Source organism: Cimex lectularius, unplaced genomic scaffold (genome assembly GCF_000648675.2).
Source record: "Cimex lectularius strain Harlan isolate CLEC.00 unplaced genomic scaffold, Clec_2.1 scaffold6, whole genome shotgun sequence".
Taxonomy (NCBI): domain Eukaryota; kingdom Metazoa; phylum Arthropoda; class Insecta; order Hemiptera; family Cimicidae; genus Cimex; species Cimex lectularius.
Window position 1 is genome coordinate 2312651 of NW_019392677.1, and position 14890 is coordinate 2327540.

At 34.3% G+C, this 14890-nt stretch overlaps 1 protein-coding gene across 14 annotated transcripts in view; it reads right to left on the reverse strand.

The window, feature by feature from the left end:
- The window catches only part of LOC106673761 (potassium channel subfamily T member 2), a 454961-nt gene that overhangs the window by 282736 nt on the left and 157335 nt on the right, over positions 1–14890 (reverse strand). For 2 of the 14 annotated variants that reach the window (XM_024225486.1, XM_024225487.1), the window contains exon 1: positions 10229–10545. The exons of 11 other annotated variants lie outside the window; for them this stretch is intronic. The gene's annotated coding sequence lies outside the window, so the exon portion shown is untranslated. Of the gene's footprint in view, positions 1–10228; positions 10547–14890 lie in introns of those variants that run through there. One more of the 14 variants, XM_014405985.2, reaches the window with a different exon arrangement.

The window sequence follows — 14890 nt, forward strand, 5'->3', positions numbered from 1 at the left end:
TAATTAAATTATTCGTTTATTTACTTGCATAGTTAAAATCTGTGCTGCATGTAACTTACTAATTAAAAAATGGGAATTTAGCCAGTTTTCATTGTGAAAAAGTAAGTAAAAGACGGGCGCTCTTAAAAACACAATATAATGCAAATTGATTAACAACAGCCAAATATCATTGTACTAAATATGTATACGTCTAATTAACGGCTTATTAAGGGACGGACAACAAATAAACGCCCATCCTCCAGGGTTCCCGGAGGGAAGAAAACAATATGTTTTTTTCTGTTTAATTTAGGTGTTATAGAGCAATTTGGTGATTAATTAGTTAAAAAAATCTACCACATCTTGTGTTTATTTGTGCAAGGTATATTTTTCGCGCTTTTCTGTTGTTAGTACGCCAAAGAACCACGTGCACACAAGATTCCGTCGTTAGTTTACTACCTTACTCCATTACAGAATCAGTATTTTATCTTCATTAACTTTGGCTATGTTTTTCAAATGGTAATTTAGTGGGCAATGTCCTGCGGCGAGACCTGTTAGCACATGAACGTAAATCCTGCTTAACAATACAAAAGCGTTCGGTTTGATTTTACCTTGGAAGATGTAATGGGTATTTTTCAACATTGGAAATTATTAAATTCACTAGTTTTCGTGGTCAGCTTGACCAAATTATATCTTTCAATTAATTAAGGTTTTTAGTTGAGATAAAAAAGTCAATGTCACGAGCGAGATTCGAACCCACGACCTTCGGCTAAATACGCCGTTGCTCTCCCACTTGAGCTATCGTGACGTCGATCCATTCAGAAACTAATTTCCCATCTCAACCCCACCTTTTGAATTTTCCCTCCTTTTTGCCATTTTTCAAATGTCAAAGTGAAGTATGCTTTATTTTAACTTATTAAATGCACTAGTTTTCGTTGACCAATTAATATCTTTCAATTAATTAAGGTTTTTAGTTGAAATAAAAAGTCAATGTCACGAGCGGGATTCGAACCCCCTATATCTAGCCGAAGGTCATGGGTTCGAATTCCGCTCGTGACATTGACATTTTTATCTCAACTTGAAACCTTAATTATTGAATTGGAAATTATGTTTTTTATTCGCAGATAACGCTTTCCTAATACCTTTTCCGCAAATGGTTTCGTTCGTATTAGAGATAAATCCACTTTTCTTTATCTAGACGATCGAGTTCCCTATTTCCTTCAAAGCCATAATTTCCAAGAAACCATATTAAAGTAACTTCATTGTGTTTTCCACCGGTTGGGAGAGTTTAGGTTAGGCAGTTCTATGAAGTTAATAGTTTAAAGTAAAGACTTTAGGGCTAACTATCTGTTACAAAACAGGACATTGTTAGAAGATCGTTTTATGTTAGACATATTCACCACAGCTTTTTCAAAGAGGTTTTGAAAGTCTTAATATATTTCTACTCTGTTGATTGTTTTGGACATCTGTATGCCAGATTAGGGACGAGTAAAAACCTTCAATAAATGGACAGAATAATGCGATAATCATCATAGAATGAATAAATTTCTACTTCACTTTTCCGATCCCGTATCACCATCAAACGGCATTCATCAATGTTTTCTAGGAATGCCCGGTCAAAATTCGCCACGTTTTCCCCTCCGGCCAATATGGTTTATGGCAAATAAACCGGGCGATAACTTGTTCAAACACGGCGTCCCTTTATAAATCCAGGGCGTGACCGTCGCGTCCCAGCTGTCACGTCCGTTTCAACGGTCATAAAATATTTGCTTTCCGTCATAACGAAATAGAAGACGTGAGAAAACAATACACACTCGAACACGTGCCAATTCCACCTTGAAACACACATTTAGTGTGTGAGATCCAACTAAAGTGAAATCTTTTGCCTTTTAAGCTACATGATTTTTACATCTCAAAACGGAAAATTGAAAAGGTGTTAAAAACGGTAATTTATTATTGTTATTCGCTGACCAAAATTAATTATACTTGAAAAATAAGATTTAAATTTATGAATATGATAATCACAAATTTATTACTAAATTATTCAAATTGCATAATAAATGTTTACACCGTGGCAAATCAACAAGAGGCCAGCACTGATTTATTTTAAAGCAAATTACAAACTAATTAAGATGTTATGTCGAGTTAATTAAAAATACGTTAAAAATAAAGGCAATATATGAAAAAAATGCCTGGTTTTTTAATTGATATATTTGGTGAATAATGTGTTGTAAAATCTTAGCACTAAAGCTATCAATTAAGATTTATTGTTATGGTAAAGGGGCGATTAAGTTGTACTTGGATTGTTCACAATCACCATGACGTATTCCCACTGTTTTGGTTTGTCAGACGCATTTCGCAATCTTCACTTATGGGATGATCACGTCGTATGAAAGATCAAAACGGCCATGACCGTTTAAAAATTAATTATAATTAATTTTTATGTAGGGTTTTTGGTTGATATGAAAAAGCTAGTGCCACGAGAAGGATTCGAACGACGACCTTCGGGTAAATTCGCCGCTGCTCTACTACTTGAGCTATGTAACTTGACTTTGATCCATTCGGACACCAACTTCCCATCCCAACCCAACCTTTCGAATTTTCCCTCCTTTTTGCCATGTATCAAATGTTGGTACTAGGTAACGTTGTACTGCCACTGAAACGTACTTCATAATTTGAACTAAATCGACAAAGTATTGAAACTTCTGCGAGGGATCACCGTTCAGCTGATCCTAGTTCACTAACGAATTGGCAGAACAGACTGCAGGGTGTTTGTACGGTGATAGCTACATGACCATAATTATACAGATTAGAAAGAAAATACTTCAGTTCTATTATCAAAGGGAAAGGAAATTAAAGGATCCACTGTTGCAAAATTAAGGCCGTTCACACAAAAGTTATGTTTTATGATCCTCTTGGCATAAAGTATTAACTTGACGAGTACAAATGCATATGCGAGATAAAATGCGCCGAGATCTATCACAAAATACAAATTGCCGGACTTACTATTACTTATTAGAAAAACAAAATTAACACAATTAGAACCATGCAGTGTAATATGGGGAAGAAAAATAGTTTTCAAATCAAAAGTAATAATTTTTTATCTTTTTCTTCAAATCCACGGTTCGTAGCAATTATTATCAAAAGGTTGAAAAATCCCTAGTTCTCCGTGGTTGTAATATTTTATTTAATTTTGTCCATTACAGCGAAGATTCGGGCTTACGGCCCATCATCAGCACCTAAACATGGAAAACATCATGGTACAATGAGTAAAAAAACGTAAATTACTTATGCGGGTATCTTCGGATGGCAATTGTACCATGAGGTTTTCCATGTTTAGATGCTGATGATGGGCCGTAAGCCCGAAACGCCCATTTCATAGACAAAATTAAATCAAATATTTCAACCACGAAGAACTTTTTTTAGTTTTTTCAACCTTTTAATAATAAATTTTTATTTAAATTTGTGAACAAAAACCTCAACACTAGAATCGCGCCTTTACACACGTAGCGGTTTGAACGAAGCGTTTACCGAGAATAAAGTTGGTCGTTTCTTTGTTGAGAATGAATGACACACCGGTACCACCTGGCGGTTTTGAAACCGAGTCGGCAGGACGACGAGACGTCCAGCTACGTGAGACATGAAGAATACAATACAGCGATCGCGTACTCAGGATGCAGAGCTGAGAAGAAATTTGCATCCTGTTTGGAAAGGAAGGAATGACAACACAGAAAAATGAATTAGGCAGTACAGTTTATTATTTTTGTTTAAATTAATAATATCTATCATGTTAAGCAGAGTGTATTTACTTACTATTTACTTATTACTTACACACTAGGAGGCCTTACAAAAGTTAGAAAAAATTAAGCATTCTATTACAAAAAAATTGGCGAATGTATCTTTAGCAGATAGTGCTCGAGGGATTCCTCGATGGTGCTGTCGAGGGAAATTGGTTGCGATTGGTAGTCGTATTCGATGCAATTAGATTCCATATCTTGTTCTAACAAAATTATTCATATACATTATTTTCAGCCAAATCTATAAACATCGACGTGCCGATGAAAGATGCGCCACTTGTTTTCTAGAATCCCAAATGTACTTTCAATGTATTCACGATGTTTGTAAGATGTAAATTCGTGTTAACTCGAATAGAGAAATGCCCAGTAAGATCGTGAACGCCCTCTTCTTTTCTTAGCATGTTAAACGTTAATTTTCGGCAATGCTGCGCGTGCCGATTGGTAGAACTAAAAATAAAGTTATAACAGTCCTTGATGGCTTGTTGTTGTTTGTTTTGGTTTTCTTTTGCGTTAATTTCTAAGATACCAGACGTTAATACAAAAGGAAAATTAATCAACTCTTTCATTCAAAATGCACTATGCACTCAAAATGACACGCTTCAATTCATGCAGACATACCTGACTTGTATACTAACGTCTAACAGCTTACAACTTTATAGGATAGAGGATGTATCTATTATGAATGAAAGTGTAAGAACTGTTCAGAAATTAACAAAATAAATGTATTGGTCTGATTTAATTAATGCGTATTTAAGTATAAAAATACGTGTAAAAAACAGCTGTTAAATTCAAGGCTGCCATGTTGGTTAGCTATGCCCTAACGGATAGCAATGTGACTACATTTTCGACCTAACAGCTAACATTGGCTCTGGCCTGTTAACTAGCCGATTCTTGCAAGCCAACGTTATCTTTTTTCTCGATCTAACGCGACCTAATATAGTTAACAGGTTACAATTAATTAAGGTTTTCTCGACGACAAAATCCAATCCGATTACACGACATTTGAAAAATGGCAAAAAGGAGGGAAAATTAAAAAGGTGCGGTTGAGATGGGAATTTGGTGTCCGAGTGGATCGAGGTCACGATAGCTCAAGTGTTAGAGCAGCGGCGTATCAAGCCGAAGATCGTGGGTTCGAATCCCGCTCGTGCCATTGACTTTTTTATCTCAACTAAAAAAAACCCTTAATTAATTATAATATATTAAATGGTCAAGCGGAACACGAAATTAGTGAATTTCATAGTTAACAGGTTTAAGATCGTGAATACCCCTATCTTCTGGCTGTGTGTAATCATTTGTTAAAGTTGTGTTAAATTGGAGATAAATTTGGGCTCCATAATTCTTAAGCAAGTTTTCAGGCAACAGTTATGTGGTCTGATTATGCCATGTAATTCATCATAGTGTTTGTAGATATTCGAGTGAAATTGAAAAATTGATCTTGATGACTCCTCAATTTCAAGTACAAAGCCTTTTTTCCCATAATCGGGTGAACCGATATTCTCCTGTTTTTAGTTCTTCTTTTCCATCAGGAATACAGCAGGGACACAGAAGTAATTGTTTTTTGTTCTTTCAACAATAATACTATAACAATTGACAATATAAGAAAACTACACGAACGAGAGTGGTATGCCCCTTTGAAGATACCGACACGACACCGCAGCGTCTGTCAGCTGCAAACAAATCCGCTGCGATAAACACTTCTATGTGTGTAATTAATAAGTAAATACACACTGTTTAACGTGATATATATAATTAAAACAAAAGGAATAAATGTACTGCGCAATATAAACTTACCCAATTCTTCTCTGTTGTCATTCCTTCCTTTCGAAACAGGATGCAAATCCCAGCTACGGTTCCTGAGTACGCGATCGCTGCGGTGTGCATCTTCATGTTCCATTTAGCTGGGCATTTGTCTATTTCATTAATTAATTACTCGAAGTCAATTTTTTTCATTTTGTGAAGAAAAAACAATAACAAAAAAAAACTCGAAAACTAAGACGATGAACGCGATGTTGGACGTTTAGAAAACAGGTTCATGGACTATACAACAATTTCACAAAAAACTCTTTCAAATCGACTCGGGGATCGTCTCGTCGATCCACCGTCTCGGTGTAAAAACCGCCAGGTGGTACCCAACCTCTGTCATCACTCACTCTCAACAAAGAAACGACCCTCTTTACTCTCGGTAAACGCTTCGGTCAAAACCACTATATCTGTCAGAGCCTCATACAAGTTATATAATTAAGCTGGGCTGCCATTGCGCGAAAAAATCACTGGCGCAACTAAACACGAGAATTACTCGCGAAACGCTGTCTCGGGTTATCCATTTCCACGAGGCGAAACAAGGCGAGCCATCAGTCGAGCGAGGCCAAGCAAGCCGTTTATAAACTACACGAACTGCTACATCAGTGTTTGCTATCATGGCGATATTTTCAGATAAAAAGAACTAAGTTGAGTTATTATTTTAATTTATGTATAATTTTTTATTAAATCCATTATATTAAATGGTCTATTGACCAAATTAATACTTTCTATTGATTAATATTATTATATAAGGTTTTGGTTGAAATGAAAAAGTTAGTGCGGGATTCGGTGGGGATCGAGTTAGTGTCCGAGTGGATCGAAGTCACGATAGCTCAAGTGGTTAGAGCATCAGCGTATTTAGCCGAAGGTCGTGGGTTCGAATCCCGCTCGTGACACTAACTTTTCCAATTCAACCAAAACCTTACTGAAAAATTTTAAAAAGTTTAGTTGACCAAAAGACCACTAAAAATAATGGATTTAATGAGAAAAACAAAGTGTATATTCACTAACAGCTCTCCGTGGCCATTTCATATATCGCCGAGAATCGAATCCTGATTACACTACATTTCAAAAGTGGCCAAGAGGGGAATTCGAAAAGTTGTAGGTTGAGATGGAGAGTGGTTCCAGAGTGGATGGAAGTCACGATAGCTCAAGTGGTTAGAGAAGCGGCGCATTGATCGGAAGGTCATGGGTTCGAATCCCGCTCGTTATCTTACTTTTTCATTTCAACCTAAACCTTACACAAAAAGAATAATTATTTTATATCATGAGTTTTATCTTTAAGATCCCACAAAAATCGGTGTCTGTGATACAGTAGGATAGGTCGAAAGCATTCCTCCTGGTTCATTCTCATATTCGAATATTTGATACAAGTGTTTTTACACGGAGAGAGGAGAAATAACGCGAAACAATGCGCACTAAAAAACTGACAGCCGGTCGGTTCATCCTAAAACATCCTCGCGTCAAAAGCTTCGCAGTTCCGGCTAGGTCTACAAAACGCGAGTTTTACGAAACGGTTGTGCGAGTCAGTTTCGCGCAGTGGAAACTCAGCTTTATGAAATTCACTCTGAACTTCGATTAACCCACGCTCGACGGCCGTTCAAAGGTGAACCAGGATCATCGTTTGAACTATGTTCAAGACAAATTGAAAAACCACATATTTTGACTTGAACTGGGTTCTGCGCTGGACTCAGTTCAAACCAGCTTGGTGCAACAGGCCCTGAAATTATCCAATCCATTTATGAGCTCGTATTTTAAAGTACTCTACAAGAAGACCTTTTCTAACGTATGATCAATTTACGATATTTACGTTTCTTGGCGTACATTTGTGCCCTGAAAAGTTTGCCATCTCATTCAAGCTATTGGTATCGGGAATAAATCTTGAATTCGCTCGTGTTTGTTTATTTTCGATACTTTTTTTATTCCTCCCCCTTGGGCAAAACGCAACTGATCCCGGATTATTCTTCTATTTGGGTATGTCCCAACGTTACACAAAATTTGGACTTTGTGGTCGATATAAATATTAAAGTATTATTTTCCGGAAGTGGTGTGAATTATGAACTTCTACAACTTGTTTTTCTCGTGGTGCGAGCCTTATATAAACTCCCTGAAAGTAGCCATGAAAAGTGGAGCCGGAAAAATGCATAACTGTAAAGGAAATTTACATAAACTAAAGGAAAAGAAAGACAGTAGTAGAAGTTCATCATTCTCACCACTTGCAGAAAATAAAAAGAAAAAAATAACCAAATAAAAAGAAAGAAGAAAATGATTAATATATTATTACTTATCATTAAATTTATTTACTAACGTGTGCTTCTTTAAAAAGTCAAACTATATAGCCCGTGACGTTAGTTTTATTACGAACAGTAATAATGTTTACTACTCATAAAACATAAAAATTACTATTTTTATTTAGTACCCTTTTTAAGGAATTTTTGTCCGATTGTAATATCTATGGACTGGTATTTGATTTGCAACCTTTTAAATATTAAAATGAAGTCATAAAATGGTTGTAATAAAAATAGAAAAAATAATATATTATTGTTTAACCGAACAAAATATGCTGATGCCTATCTTTAAAAAAATAATAATAGGTACGATGCACAAGGATTGTGTAAGTAAAACTGAACGAGAAAATTTATATTGCTATTAATTATTTATGCTAAAACTAGAAACTTTGGCGTTCAAAAATGAAAAACATGCAGTCTATCATGTACGGTAGGTGTGTAAGTGTTAAATTTTTCTTAAGATTTTCCGTTAATTATTGTTGAATGTTTAAATGACAAATATTACGTTGTACGAATTGTATCGACAAAAATAAACACTGAGCATTGTTTGGTCCAAAGAAATTTATTAAAAATTTAAATGATTATCTTTTGATCACGCGATAATGATCACTTCGTTGATCAGTATTATCAATGTCGGATGGAATTTCAAGCTTCAGATTATTTTTACCCATGCCAACAATTCTAAAATTGATTTTCTCGTAAATATTTCTTTTGGTTAGTTTTGAGGTGAACTTTTGATTGGGCGTCACCGATCACTTTGGTCTGGTTATCCTCGTTTTGTTGATCTGTCAGACGCGTCTCGGCATTTCGCCATCTTCAGTGCGTCTATCACGAATCTGACAACACGATAAAATCTCACAGAACCTTAAACTATGGAATGTTGTACTACGCCAACAATGCTAATTTTTCAAATTTGTTTGTAAAAGTAAATTTATCGCTATAAGTAATATAATATCGTGTAATAAGTAATTAATTACATAATGCACATACTCATGAAATTTTAATTATTATTTACTATTAGTAGAGAGCAACAAAAATGTGCACACAAATTAACGAGAAAAAAGTTTTCGAAGTAATTTATGTTGTTTTGAACATATACTTTAGATTTATACAAGTAAGCAATATTATATTTATTTAAGGCCCAAAACATTAATTTAAATATTTTAAAAAAAGTTATTTTTTAAAAAGTGTTTGTGTTTAGTTGTTGTCTTTCGTAAATTCGATTGTTCTAAGTATATTTTATCCTATTTTAAATTATTTTGTATGACCAGGTTTGTATTAAGACAAACTCTACTAATACAATATTCTAGATATATTTTAAAGGTTTATTTATTGTGATTAATACGCATTTAACGAAGGGCAAGAATACAGTGAACAGAACGAATCCTAGTTTCAATCGTATGAGATATTTTTCATTTAAATAGTGTTTACAAACAATTATTCTCGATTTAAAAAAAAAAAAAAAAAAAAATCAGGAAAGATTCTTAAACCAAAAAGTTTGGGAAAAAGCTTAAGATTAAAAGACCAAATCCTCGTTTGTTATTTTCGTCTGAGCTGATACTTTATAATCATCTCATGTATGTTTGTCGTTTTCATTAGATTTGCTCATTCGACAGACTGAAATAAATTACAGGGTAAATATAAGGACATTTCTCTCTAATTTCTTTCGTAAGGCCTAAAAAATCACCACGTACCATACGAGGATATTATAAATAATAGTGCACACAGGATTGAAAAATTTTCCAGTAGGATTCCAATTATCAAATAGGGGTTAATATCAATTGGATTGTCGATGCAGAATCAACGTGATTGGATATTAGTTTAGTATTAATTAACAACTTTGTCATTTTGTTTTCTACCTAACCAATAACCTTCTTCAATAGTTATGGCGACCATTTTAACCATGGCGACCAGATGTTGCGTTTTTAAAGTGAAAAATTAAAATAATTACCAGCCTTTTTGTATCCGCTAAACTTATTTTCGAATGTCGTAAATAACAGGCATGAACACACAAACACAGAATGCAATGCTCTGGCTACACTAAGTGGCAATAGTTTGGAAATAAATCAAAGAAAAAAAATAGAAATAATACTGAGGGGATACTAACCATGCCTTGGAAAAATTATATTTTTTTCAATTATACGGTAATTTCTCTGTGGGTATTTTGAAAAACAAAAGTAAACTGAAGAGTATAATATAAGGGTAATAGAGAAAAAGAAGTCAAGTAACAATGTAGGAAATTATAGAATAAAATAATAAAATAAAATTTTACAACACAGACAGGCTCGTTTTCTCTGAAGATATTCCAATAAAAAATAATTCCACACACGTTCCTTGCGGGCAAAATTCTCTTTTGGTCAGATTTACCTTCGGCCGAGAGCGAGATTGTTTTATATGGGAATATTTATGGGGGGAAAATCTAAAATTAGAAATGAATTGGGACTCCGTCCATTCGAGTACGAACCGTGTTTAAATGTGAGAAAGCGGCTTTTTAACTTAAAAATTCGGCAATCGCTTTCTACCCGCACCGGAGGCCGGTTAAGACTGAGAGTAGGTGCCGCCTCACGGCGCGGCGTCCAAGGCAGCCCCACTTCGCGGCAACCCCCACCAGAGGGGAGAATTTCGCCCCCACCCAGTGAAAACCCTTTTCAATTCTATTTCCTATCCTATCATTGGAAACAAAAAAACAAATTTGATCGATTTTCATGAAGAAAAACGACATTTTCCCCGAGCGACATCTATAAATCTTGTTGTTAATCACTTACACTTCTTCTTGTTACACTTTATCCTTTTGCAACCCATCTCGTTACTAAATGCGTACGGGGATAAAAGCTTTCAGAAATTCTATCAGGATATCAATTGAATGTAAATTTTTTTCTTGAATTGCATCAAACTGAAAGTACACGAGATAGTGTTAAAGTAAGGGGATGACAGCGATGTAGAAGAAGAAACGAACATACAAAAAACTGAACAACTATTATGAACATATAGAGTTGGCAAATGGAAGAAGAAAAGAAATAATTGATATTCAAATATTACAAAAAAAAAAGGGCAAACAGAAACAAAATATAGATTTAGACGCTTTATTCAATTCCAATAAATTTTCCATATCTATGCCCCTTATTCAGATGTATCAGTAAAACATTCTAGAAAATGAGTACCATTTTCCATATTAAACGAAAGTTTTCTTAACCAGAATGTACCCGAATGTACAACAGGGGACTATTTAGATGAATAACGGTAATTTGATATGTTTTTCTTAAATATTTTTTTTAAGCGATAGATGCTTAAATAAATAAACAATACAGTGTCTTTTTTTTATGATCCAGCTGAATTTCTCTTGATCCAATGGCGCAATCAAAAAAAGAAAAAATCCGTGTTTAATATATTTTAGTCTAGTTTCAAATTTTTACGTTTTTTGGAGAAAAATTATACCGGGTACCTCAGGCCCAATTCAACATCAAAATTTCAATGACTCTACACATCCTAAACCATGGTGCAATTTTATTTTAAAATTGATCAACTAATGACAAAGTTATCGCAAAAAGTTAGAGAACACCGTCTACAGGGTGTCTTTTTTAGATGGCTCGGCTGAATTTCTCTTTGAACCAATGTATTAAACAAACAAAAAATACATCTCTACTATTTTTTAGTCTAGTATCAAATTTTTACCTTTTTGTTGGAGAAAAATTATACAGGGTACATCAGGCCCAGTTCAACATTAAAATTTCAAATATGGCCCTATAAATCCTGACACGTGGTTTTAAAGGTGTGTGTAAAAGAAAACAATGGTGCAATAGGATTTTAAATTGGTCAAAAAATGACAAAGTTATGGCAAAAGGTTTTGGGGGAAAAGCGTTCTTGCTTCGTTAATGTTTTTCCAAACAATTTCGAAAAGAAACTATCAGCAAAAAAAATTATTAGTAGTTTTATATCATATTTACACAATTTTGGCTCTTTTTCATTTATACTCAAGTGAACGAGTATTAAATTGAAATAAGAAAATAGAAACAAACATGGTTTTTTCATTTAGCAAAAAGGGTTTTGGATGCAAATTATTAAGCCAACTGTCAATCAAAAAAAGCTATGACCGCGTCTCCTTTAGATGGTCAGGCTGAATTTCTCTTGAACCAATGACGCTACCAAAAAAAGTCTTTAAGATTTTTTTTGTCTATTATCAAATTTTAACCTTTTTTTGAGAAAAATTATACAGGGTAACTTAGGCCCAGTTCTACTTCAAATTTCAAATTCCTGACACATCATTTCAAAGAATTTTTCGCGCTGAAAACGATGGTGCAATCGCGTTTTAGATTGATCAAAAAATGTCAAAGATATGGCAAAAAGTTTTAGTGAAAAAGCGTTCTTGGATTTAGTAATGTTTTTCGAAACAATTCCGAAAAGAAACGCATACAAATTGAACGTTTTTCTAATAAAAATTACCTTTTTATATCATATTTTAATAAATTTTGACTCTTTTTCATTTACACTCAATCAAGCGAGCATTAAATTTAAATAAGGAAATAAAAACAAACATGATTTTGTCATTCAGCAAAAAAGGGTTTTGGATGCAAATTATTAACACGTGACCGCGTGTCCTATTTAGATTGCCAGGCTGAATATCTGTTGAGCCAATGATGCTACCAAAAAAAAGGACGTGTTTAATATTTGTTAGTCTAGTTTCAAATTTTTATCTTTTTTTGGAGAAAAATTATACAGGGTAACTTAGGCCCACTTCTACTTCAAAATTTCAGATACGACCCTATATTTGACCAATTTAAAATCCGATTGAACCATTGTTTTCAGCGCAAAAAATTCTTTAAAATCATGTGCCAGGAAGTATAGGGTAGTGTATGAAATTCTAAAGTTGAACTAGGTGTGAGGTACCCAGTATAATTTTTATCCGAAAAAAGGTAAAAATTTGAAACTAGACTGATAAATATTATACGATTATTTTTTGTTTTTTTGATAGCATCATTGGTTCAAGAGAATTTCCGCCGGGGCATCTAAAAATGATACCCTGTATAATGAAAACAAAATGATAAAACAAAATTCTAGAACGTTAAGAGATCTACAGAAACAACAAATAAAATGTTAAGTATTAGAGGTCTTCTTTTTAAGACTATAGAGAGACTGAGAAAAAATCACTTTCCACAGGGATTAAGTTTACCAGGGAGGCGAGTCAGCTAAGCGTACTCGGTGCGATGGCGATCATAAAAAAGTTTGAACCTCTCCTAAAAGACGACGAGGAACTGGAAAGCGTAGCAAGAATTTCTGGAAAAAATGTGAGAATTGATCACTTTCCATATGTGGGTAACAGGCGACACGCCGTCTGTCTGACAAAGTGTGAAGCCCAGTAAAAAGAAGCCTATGAACTTAGACTAGGTAGAAAAGCAAGTATCTAGTAGCCTTACGCTGAGCAGATTCAACCAGAATAATCTCAATTTTAAGAAATCGATCTGAGACCATACAAGCATACTCAAGATGACTGATAAGCTATAGATTATAATAGTTCCGCAGCTTGGCAAAATATGTTTCTTTGATAATGATGATTGCTGCGTACGTGCCAGCTTTCAAAGTAACATTGGTTATGCAATTGTAGTGTGGGGTCACTCAAGTTCTCACCCGATGATTTTTAAATAGCAAAGGAATGCTGTTTGAATATTGGCAAGGCTGAGCTATAGAACGGACTGTAGGAGCGAAACACAATATAATTAATACGAACAAGCATAAAATTATTATAGAGATGCTTAACGGCGGACCGTAAATATTTTTTGTTGGTGCAAACGGAGATGATCGTTGATAGCATATGGCATCCAATATGAACCGGTACAGTTAGCCTTGCTTTTGAATAAATTGTACACCGGTGCTTATATTTAGCCCGTTTCTATGCACGAATTCGAGCGATGAACTCGTTTGATGGAAACGAGGTAAATTAAATTAAATTTAGTGATTTAGAGCGTGTGGAAGTGATACAGGATGAACCGATTTCCAATTCTACACAAAAGATTAGAATAGAACCAACATTGGTAACGCTGAGTACCACGCTCAATCAAAACATGCCTACCAGATCACAGAAATTAATGCTTTGATGGGTTAATAATTTTAATATCTATTAATACTAGATGCGTTAATACTTTCAACATTTCAATGTTTTACCAACCTTTTTTCTGTAAAACTAGGCAAAATTCACAAGTCAAATTATATTACAAACGTTATATATGCGTATGTATATATAAATTATATATTGTTTATATATAATTTATCTGACAAGAGAAATAAATGAATTTGAATAAAAATTGGCACTGTCAAGGCTGATTTTGTTCAAGGAGTTTTACTTGTGGAAGTATTTATGTCAATTAAAAAGCTGGACGTGGGAGTTTCTAAGGGCTTATTCCAATTTGCACCCTTACAGCTCTGCAATCACAAAAGGCGAGAATCATAAATCATGAGGAGCCAGATCGCTCGGATTAGACTTGCAAGACCTGGCTACAAGTTTAAACCCAATTTCGTTTTATCAACGCCTACGGACTTAACTGCGAATGCCCTCCCTCTTTAAAAGTGCTGTCCGACCTGTGCAGGGAGATTTCAAAGTTCTTCACGTTAATTGGCAGAGAAATTCGAGGTGATCCTTTACACCGAACCCTGAGGAAGGGAACCGGATAGGAATGGATGCTGCTTTTGTTTAAATCTATTCAGGTTGACGTTGGCGAACAATCAAAATATATCAGTTTTTCAACATTGACTTTCTAAAACTAGAAAATGGATAAAGTAAAAAATGGTCAATTGATCGGTCGTTATTATACGGAAATCTTAAAAGACAATAACTCGTCAAATATCATATTTCAACGTAAAGAAAAAAATATATTACATGTATTTGTACAAATCAACACAGAAAAAAAGTTTTCCGATCTTCCTGGAGTTACATTAAAAAAATTAAATAATTGTAATTTATAGAATATGTTTAATTGGGTTTTACTTAAAATTAAGAAAAATTTTGATAAAACAATGTAAATTATAAACTGCTCAATA